This window comes from Gavialis gangeticus, unplaced genomic scaffold (genome assembly GCF_001723915.1).
Source record: "Gavialis gangeticus isolate Ggan-Ray unplaced genomic scaffold, GavGan_comp1, whole genome shotgun sequence".
In the NCBI taxonomy this organism is placed as follows: domain Eukaryota; kingdom Metazoa; phylum Chordata; order Crocodylia; family Gavialidae; genus Gavialis; species Gavialis gangeticus.
In genome coordinates, this window is record NW_017729008.1 from 31,294,887 (window position 1) to 31,303,785 (window position 8,899).

The window sequence follows — 8,899 nt, forward strand, 5'->3', positions numbered from 1 at the left end:
GGGGGGGGGGGAGGAAAGATGGTGCAATAGGCAAAGTATCTGCCTGGGACTTGAAAATGAGGGCCCTTTTCTCTACTGTGGGCAAGTCATGTAATCTTTGCCTTACTTCCCCCATCTCTAAAATGGGGATAACACAGTAACGGGTGCTAAAGAAGCATCTCGGGGAGCGAGGTATGGATGTGGAATGGAAGCAGACAGATATGGCAGGGAAGTAAACCTGGCTGCAAAATTAGAACAGCTGCAAGATCTAAATGTTGTCTTCCTATCCGTGGGCTGAGGGAATCGAGAGGAGAGAGGCACACAACACTTTGATACATACACTTGTCTGCAAAAGAAACATATTGGAAAATTGCACCTCTTTACATTTTTATGATACACTAGGGGAGAAGTTCACACGAGCCGTTCACAAGTGGTTAAAAGTGACCTGTCAGATAACATTTACTTACACTTTCAAAAGGCTGTTGATAAACTCTGGCAGAGGAGACTATTAAGAAAAGCAACTTACTTCACTCAAGTGTAGGGTAAGTGACAAAGTCCTGGGCAAGTGGCAGAAGAGTCGTAACACACATCTGTTCCTCTGAGCAAAGAGAAGTAAATATTGAGGCATGTGAGAGACCGGTGTGTGGATCAGGGCTGTTTAGCAGGGTATATTAATGATGTGCAAGAGGAAGTAGAAAGTGAGGTGGTGAAAGGTGACAACAACACAAACTTATTTTACTGAGTGAAAACTGGAGAAGATTGTGAGAAACTCCGTGCTGAGTTTGTGCTGCATGACAGGTTAGACAGGCACATTCAGGTTCAAATTCATACGTTTAAAAAAACCTCACACTAATCACACTTAACAACAAGATGTGATTTTTTTTTAATATGTCAGGAGCCAACCCCGAAAGATCTTAAGTACAGGCATAACTGTAAAGACAAGAATGGTCCATTGAAGATGGTGGACTTAAATTTTGCAGAATTGGGGTTTAATACCATTTTCCATTATTTTCATTCTCAGCTTGGATTTAGAAATGTGAATGATTGCTGTCTCTTTTGTTTATAGTCCTGGTTCTAACTGGCTGTATTTTCAGTTAGATGTTTGCAGGATGCTGCAGCATATTAGCTCCAAGCAATGCAGGGGCCTGTTTAGATGTTTTATTAAAAAAATAGTTTCCACTGACATTTAAGAAACACAATGGAAACACTAGGTTTTATAAACATAGAAGTTATATAACCTAAATTTGAGGCCTAAGTTGACCAGAAAGCACTGCTTAAATTTAACTTGGGTCTACATAAGGTAATATACTTGGCAAAAGGAATTATGAACTGCTGAAAAACAAATGCACAGAATCATTAGAGAGAAACCTAAGAAACTCCCTCTCTGCAGACATCGTGCAAAGTTCAGAAGGGCTCTTGCATGCTTGGGAAAGCGTGCAGAAGGCAACCCTTCTTTAATGCAGTCAAGTAGTCATGTAGCATTGCAGGAGACAGCATTTTTTCCACACTTAATTAGACTGCATAGAAAAGAGCATTATATGGCTTGTAACCAAATAATTCCAGATCACAGAATTTACACATGCTACAGTCAGATTTTTGCAGGCCAGACAGCTCCAAAATCCTAGAGAAAGAAATCTTAAAAAAAAAAAAAAAATCTTATGCAATCTTAGGGTGGCATTTCCTGCCTTCCAAGTATTTAATCCTTCAATCTCTATGTTGTTTAAATGCATTCTTGTGTGGTGCATACTTCTGACACTTTTTTTTTCCAATACAGAAGTTCCTTCTAATTTCCTGAAATTTTCCATTGGGAAGGGAGTTTGCAAAGTCCCAAATCCCTAAACCAGCAGTTTTCCACCTTCTTAAACTCAAGCCACTTCTCCGTAACTGTTGTGAATTGAGCAACACCCCATTTCAAACACTTATTTATATATCACAGTGCTCATCTCCTTGCAGAGGGGCCAGGCAGTGGGAATTGGGGAGCAGCCAGTCATGAACCATCTTGACCCTGTGCATATACATCCCACACGTTGTAGCACCATTCAAAGGATCTGTGCCTGGTTGAGGATCACTACCCTAAACTCATAGATCTTGGCAAAGGGCAGGAACAGCAACCTTTGCACTACTCCCAGGGATTCCTCCTCTTTTTCTCTGGCTGGCAGCACAGCAACACCACATACCGAACTTGCTCACCACTGGAATAGCTCATTACAGGCTTTGCCCAGCTACGAGGCCGAAAGTACAGCTGGAAGGACCTGAAAATCTTGTGTTATGGATTATTTACATTCTTGACAATAAGAAAAACACACATACCAATGCAGATTCAATTTCTCTGCATGCTCCAGTTCCTGTTTCTTCCTCTATGCCCACAGACATGAAAGGCTAAGCCTCTCAGAAAGCTAGGACTGGCATGCCCTAGGACGTGCTAGTGGCTGATGCACCTTGTGGGGCAGGCTGAGGAATCTCTATCCAAGGTTTGGCTTCCTGGAACCTCCTGGCTTGTTTCTCTGTGTTAACTTCTTCCGTGTCCCATATCAAATGGGAGGTGTTATGCCCGGCAGGGATTCCCATACAGTAACAGTTAACTCCTTCCAACTACCAAGTGCCGATGCAATGCCAGCACAAGGAGCGCATCCTCTCTGTTCTCAGTGCACCCCTGAGGTCACCTGTGGGAGATGGTAGTGACCAGCTGGCTCAAGGGAGAGATAGAGATTGGGGCAATAGCAGTTTAAGAGGAGAGTTTCCCATTCAGCTTGTTCACCCAAACACCTGTTACTTCTAACCCCTCTACCCTGCCTCTGCCATGGGATCCCAGCTTGTCTTCCCTCCCTTCAGTTCCCTTCTCTCAACCTGACCTCCCCTGGAAGACCCCCGGGGCAGACCTACTGTTCACTTCCCAGTTTCATCCTGGATCAGTAGTCCCATATCTAGTAAAGCTTTGTGCCTAGAAATCAGCTCCTCTGTCCCAGCGAAGCATAGCAAGGTAAAGACCATTGCATCCTTGGTGTTTAACACTGCATTAATAGTGCACTTGGCTGAACAATGCCACAAGGACATGGGAAACTGGTGAACTTTTCAGAAAAGCAAGGTGTGCAGCAAGGTTTACACCACCTGACTGTCTCACAGTATGTGGCACTTTCTTTTAAAGCATTACCTGCTGGAAACATACTGCCTGAACATCTTGACTTTCATGATTCAAACATAACCAAGAAAACTGGTCTTTCCCACTTGGGCACATGGCTCTAAAGAAAAACTGAAAATGTGATACACTTGCTCCCTAAAAGCTCAGAAACCAGAGGGCAAAGTATCCAAATGTATTAGTTGGTTAAAAAAATAAAATCAGGGGTTGTTTTCTTTGGGACCAGACTCATGATTTTCAAATGTAGGGCTCAGCAATATTGTCAACAGCAAAAAGTCTGAGAGCGAGGGCAGTGCATTGGTTACCTCCCACAACACTAATGAAAATCAGGATGCATAGTAGAGATATCTTTTATTAGATCAACAAGATTTTTGCAAAAAAATTCTTTAATTGCAAGCTTTTTGGTCTAATAAAATATATCATCTCTACTACGAGTCCTGATTGCCTTTTCCTCTAAACCAATATGGCTACAACCTGGATACCTGACAACACTGATGAGGCTTTTTTTTAGATGTCATTAAAAGTATCTACTAAAACATGTACCTATCCTGTAACATCAAATACAAAAATAGCACTGGGTCAGTGTTTACAATAGACCTCCTAGGTAAGCTCAAATCATACCCTTCTTCCTCTTGAATAAGTATGCTTGGAGATATCAGTCATAATTATGGGTCAGAAGTGACTGACATTGTCTATCTTAGTCCCTCACAGTCTATATCAGGAGCGTCAGACTCATCCCTCCTTGAAAGCTGGATTCAGTGCGTAATGCTCCTTGCAAGCTAGATATAGCAGCTCTGGTTAATGCAGCTGTTGTTCAGCTCCCATCACCAACACACATCTCCAAATTCCTGATCCGTCTGGGAACCCCACAGGACACGTTTGACACCCCCCAGTCTATGTCATGAGCACATTCATTCAAATTGGCAACGTCTGCTCAAGAGAAAGTTAAGGCTGAAACACCAAAGTTTGGCAGGTCAAGCATAAAGTATCTGACAGGAGAGTTTGCAAAGCTACAGAGTGTGCTCACTATTATTAGTGCCTGCCTTTCTCATGGCAGCTGATCCTAGGAGACACTGAGCACCCTCAGTTCCAGCCAATTTATGTGACAACAGCTAGCAGGATCAGGCCCAGCCCCAGTGCATTCACTCACAAAAAGTAATTATAAAATTGTTTTTCTTTTCAGTTAATTCCTTCGTTTTCTACTTACTTTTAGACGAGACTTTTTTCCAAGACAGTTACACAAAAGCCACTCTTTGAATTAGCAGGCAATTACTTAATTAGGTACTTAGTTGCACATTACAATATGCTAGCTGCCTTTCTACTCTATTCAAGAGTTACCAAATTGGGCCCTATGCTATCCATAACAAGAAAATATCCCATTTTGTGAAGACAGCTTGTTACAAGACAAGTTTTAAGCAAAGTGAATGGGTTTTCTTAGTTAATGCATATATATTCTTTCACATACATTTTTACAAGCGTTTGAGGCGTAAGAACAAACTGAAGAGGCTCTCAAACCTAAACCCTTTTTATTATTTCAGGTTCCAACATGTCAAATTGATTTTAGTAAAAATCTTAACACAGGTCCCCGAATGGATTTCTGCAAATGTATGGCTTGTTTGTATAAGGATACTAAGGAAAACGAAGCTGGAAAGACTGAACACATTATGTTAGTGCACAGAGGTTGAAGCTCGTTAAAGGTCTGCGTGGGTAATATCTTTCAGAACTTACCTTTTGTTTTGCTGTGGTTTAATTCTTCATCAAACGTTGTCTTATTTAGAAATTATGCAGACTCAGAGACTTGCACTGTAAATAACAAGGCAGATTACCAGATTAAAAACTGGCTTGCTGACTGATCTCAAAAAGTCAGCTGTTACTAGGGAGATCCAGTCAACTGAAACATTGGTAGCAGGACCAAGAGCTGTTTATTGCCCCAGTAACGTGAATTATCAGTAATCTTAATTATGTTTATAATTTTTTTGCTCTGGTTTTCAGATGACACAGAGTCAAGAGGCAGAATAAATGAGGAAGAGGATGTGTTACTGTTAGAATGATTTAAATTGCCTGGTTAAATAGTCACGTTTAGCCTACAACTTTCTGCCAGAAAACATGTTATCTCAGTCTCACGATGGGAGGCTTCAGATCGTACATTCATAGCATCTGATAAAGTAGGTTGTTGGCTATACAAGAGCTCGTGCCTCTCTGAACCAGTTAGTCTCCAAGGTATCACCCTGCCCAGGTAGCCAGATACTCTATAAAAACCAAGAAAACAGCAAGTAATCGATTAAACGTTTGAGATTTTGTTAATAAACAAACACATCTTTAAAAAAAATCTACAACAGCACATTTTCTTCTACCTAGGCTTGTATGCCAGACCCATCCCCACAGAGGTCAACTTTTCCATTTGAAGTTAAATTAAAAACCCAATCCTCTACAGGCATGTCCAGATAAGTGTGGCTGTGTGGTACATGGCACCACAGACCTGTCTGCCCAGGGCCACACATCGTAATTCAGGTGTTCCCCACACTGCAAGGTAGCATTGTGGGGTGGGTTTTTTGACCTTAGAAGATCCTGAGGTTAAAAAAACCCATGCAAAAAAAAAAAAAAAAAAAAAAGCAGGGCAGTGCAAACAGGGGTAGTGTGCGCTGCCCAAAACAGGAGCCCGGCTGGCTGATGCCACACACCAGCTGCTGGCCAGGCTCCAAGCAGCAGGAGCCCCCGGGGAAGGCTGCTGGGGCCAGCACGGTTGCTGGCCCCAACATCCCCTACCCCACTGGGGTAACCTGCTGGGCGCCAGAGGGTGCGTGGCACAGGTGTTCCCCATGGACAGCTAGTAGCAGCACAAGATGTGCCACTGCTTTTTGTCCCTGGGGAAACAAATGTCCATGCTTGTGTGGACGCAGCCTCCTTGGGCAAAAGCTCCCATCTTGCCTTAACAATCCAATCCCACAGGTGCTGTTGAACCAAGTTGTTCTATTAAAAACTCGGTCGGCTTGTCTGCACTGGCATAAAGTGTCTTGTAAAAATATTTTCAGCCGGACAAATAGTAGTTTAGCACACATTAGCTGGGGTGGTGGAAAAGTTTAGGCTACAAAATGGCCACCTACCACATGTTAAAGTAGTTTGCCTTGCCTACAGTAGCAGTTTAAATAATTTTAGTTAAGCCACGTAAACAAATAAAAAAAATCATCTGACAGCACGTTTTTCCCCACACATAAGATGCTGACTTTTGACCAAGTTAATTTCAGCATTAACTTTTTGCTGCTCATTATTATTTAATATAAAAATCCAGATGAAAAAGTAAAATCATTTGATCGTATTAAAACTTTGTAGTATTGAAATAAAAGTTTGATAACTGTAGAAATAATATATTCAGACTTTCATTTAATGAAGAATTCAGAGGTTTTACTTTTCAACCCAGTTCATGATAAAACAAAGTGCCAAATTCTCAGAATTTCCCACAGGACAGGAATAGCAGGTTTTTTGATTGGCACTCTACATTAGCAAATTCTTTTTAAAAGCATGCATTCCTCCTGGTCTGGACCAGCCTGGTAAAGTTTGCCGGATTGGATTTTAAAGCATCTTTTAAGGTGCATCAACAGTACGGCCCATGTGCTGGATTTGGCCTGCAGAGCCCCATCATCCAGCCCTTGGTGATGCCCTGGGTCTGAGTTGATCTACGCATGGCTGGACCAGTCCCACGCACTGGGCCTGAGATGCGTGCCTGTCCTGGCCAGTCCGAGACATTGCTCCAACTGGTCCAGGACCCACATTACCCATGTAATAGTATCCTGGTGCAGACAGACAAGCTTTCATCTTAATTGTTAGCTGGTTGAGATCAGTCCTGTGCTCATTCCTTTATTTGAATGCTACCACCTAAAAGGTGTTAAAACTACCCCCTGGTTCATCCATACGAGAGTTTTAGTGCGTTCAAGAGACACTTTGCCCCAAAGCGTACATGACTAACCATACTATTAGATGCCCAACTAGAGATTAAAAAAGAACCGCTTCTACTTTTCATGTTTGGGCTTAAACATACCCCTGCAGTGTTTTTGCAAGCCCCAAAGCGCAGTGGACTCGCCCACACAAAAGTCACACAGGAAAGCAAACTTTAACGTAAACACATAAAACTGACTCTGGCCCGTCGCAATCTATGCAAAAAACACGTGAACAAATGTAGAGAGGGAGAAGTAATGCTGGTCACAAAACCTCTCCCAAAGCTAATGATATCAAGTACTGTTTGTGGTGGAGGGAAAGACCTCTTAAAGCCATTTTTGCTAGGTCCAAGGCTTGAAGCACACCTGCCGCCTACAGCTAGAGGCTGACACAATCGTGAGTCTAAAATACAGCCTGCACGCGCGAGGCCAGGGCGGCCAACCTGCAGCACAGATCCCGCAGGTGGCAAGGGAAGCTTGTGCACGGCACGTGGCAGAGCCCGGAGGGAGCAGGCAGCATAGGGGCCAATAGAACAGGGATCAGAAAGCAGAGCAGACCAGGCAGCAAGCAGAGCAGCTAGGATTGCCAACTCTGTTCGAATCTATTTCGGGAGGTTTCTGGAACACTAGTGTGCCCACAACACAACGCCAACGTGCCCGTGAGCTCGTGCAGATGAGTTACACATCACGGTGCGTAGGCTCTACATCAGGAAGGCAAACGCATGTTCCTGTTACTTTTAAAAAACCCATTGGAATACTGCATACATCGGATTCAACGTTTCATATTTATTTTAATGAGCACTCCCCATCATTTACCTCTCAGCAGCCTCCAAGAGATTGCTCTCTCATTCCTGGAGACACCAGGGCAATCCTGGAGGGTCAGCCATGCTAAGAGCAGCAGATTGGACAGGGCGCACAGGGAAAGGAAGCAGAAAGCAGAGCAGCAGACTGGGCAGGGAGCAGAAAGCAGAGCAGCGGATTGGGTGGGGAGCAGAAAACAGAGCCGTGGGCTGGACAGGACAGGACAGAGGCTAGGGAAGCAGAAAGCAGAGCAGCAGATTGGGCAGGGCACACTGTGGACGGAGCAGAAAGCAGAGCAGGGGATGGGGGCAGGGTGCACAGAAAGCAGAGCAGCAGATCAAGCAGGGTGCACAGGGAAGGAACAGAAAGCAGAGCAGCAAAGCAGAGCAGTGGATGGGGTAGAGTGCACAGGGAAGGGAGCAGAAAGACCTGTGGGTGGGGCAGGGTGCACAAGGAAGGGAGCAGAAAGCAGAGCTGTGGATCCGACGGGGGCACAGGGAAAGGAAGCAGAAAGCAGAGCAGTGGATGGGGTAGAGTGCACAGGAAAGGGAGCAGAAAGCAGAGCTGAGGGCCAGACAAGATGCACTGTTCTGCTTTCTGCTTCCTACCCCGTGCACCTGGTGCCTGCGGGAGCGAGGGATCCCCAACGGCCGCGTGACGACACGAGGCGCGAGCCACGGCTCCACCCCCACGGCAGGGAGGGGGGCGGTCCCCCCAGCTCCCCGCCCCAAGGGGCGGCCCCGCTATAGCGCGCGCTGTTCGGCTCTCCCCTCCCCTTAAAGGCAGGTGTCCGCCCTTAAAGGCCCCCGCTCGGCCGCGGCCCCCGCGGGGGGGGGGCGTTAACCCCCTCGCGCCCGGCGGCGGCGGCATTTCTGTTCAGGCGGCGCGGAGGGAGCCCGGGCCCGGTGCATTGTGGGAGCGGCTGGGAGTCCCGCTGGCGGGAGGAGGCGGAGGCGCGGAGGAGCCGGTACGAGGGGGGGAGCCCCGCGGAGGCGGAGGCGAGGGGGGAGGGGGGCAGGCGGCGAGATTTAAAGGGGACTTGGCCTCCGCG

General features: G+C 45.6%; 1 protein-coding gene and 1 long non-coding RNA gene across 10 annotated transcripts in view; one reads left to right on the top strand and one right to left on the bottom strand.

The window, feature by feature from the left end:
- LOC109292208 overlaps positions 1 to 7,985 on the bottom strand; it is a 55,643-nt gene extending 47,658 nt beyond the window's left edge. For 4 of the 8 annotated variants that reach the window (XR_002096072.1, XR_002096068.1, XR_002096070.1 and 1 more), the window contains exons 1-2: positions 7,864 to 7,985; positions 4,844 to 4,918 (exon numbers count right to left, since the gene is read on the bottom strand). This is a non-coding gene — a long non-coding RNA (uncharacterized LOC109292208). Of the gene's footprint in view, positions 1 to 3,130; positions 3,219 to 3,924; positions 4,046 to 4,843; positions 4,919 to 7,863 lie in introns of those variants that run through there. The other 4 variants (XR_002096066.1, XR_002096067.1, XR_002096069.1 and 1 more) reach the window with 2 other exon arrangements.
- Positions 7,986 to 8,569: 584 nt separating this feature from the next.
- SEPHS1 (selenophosphate synthetase 1) overlaps positions 8,570 to 8,899 on the top strand; it is a 46,360-nt gene continuing 46,030 nt past the window's right edge. The window contains exon 1 of one of the 2 annotated variants that reach the window (XM_019509551.1): positions 8,570 to 8,630. The gene's annotated coding sequence lies outside the window, so the exon portion shown is untranslated. Of the gene's footprint in view, positions 8,631 to 8,663; positions 8,816 to 8,899 lie in introns of those variants that run through there. The other variant, XM_019509548.1, reaches the window with a different exon arrangement.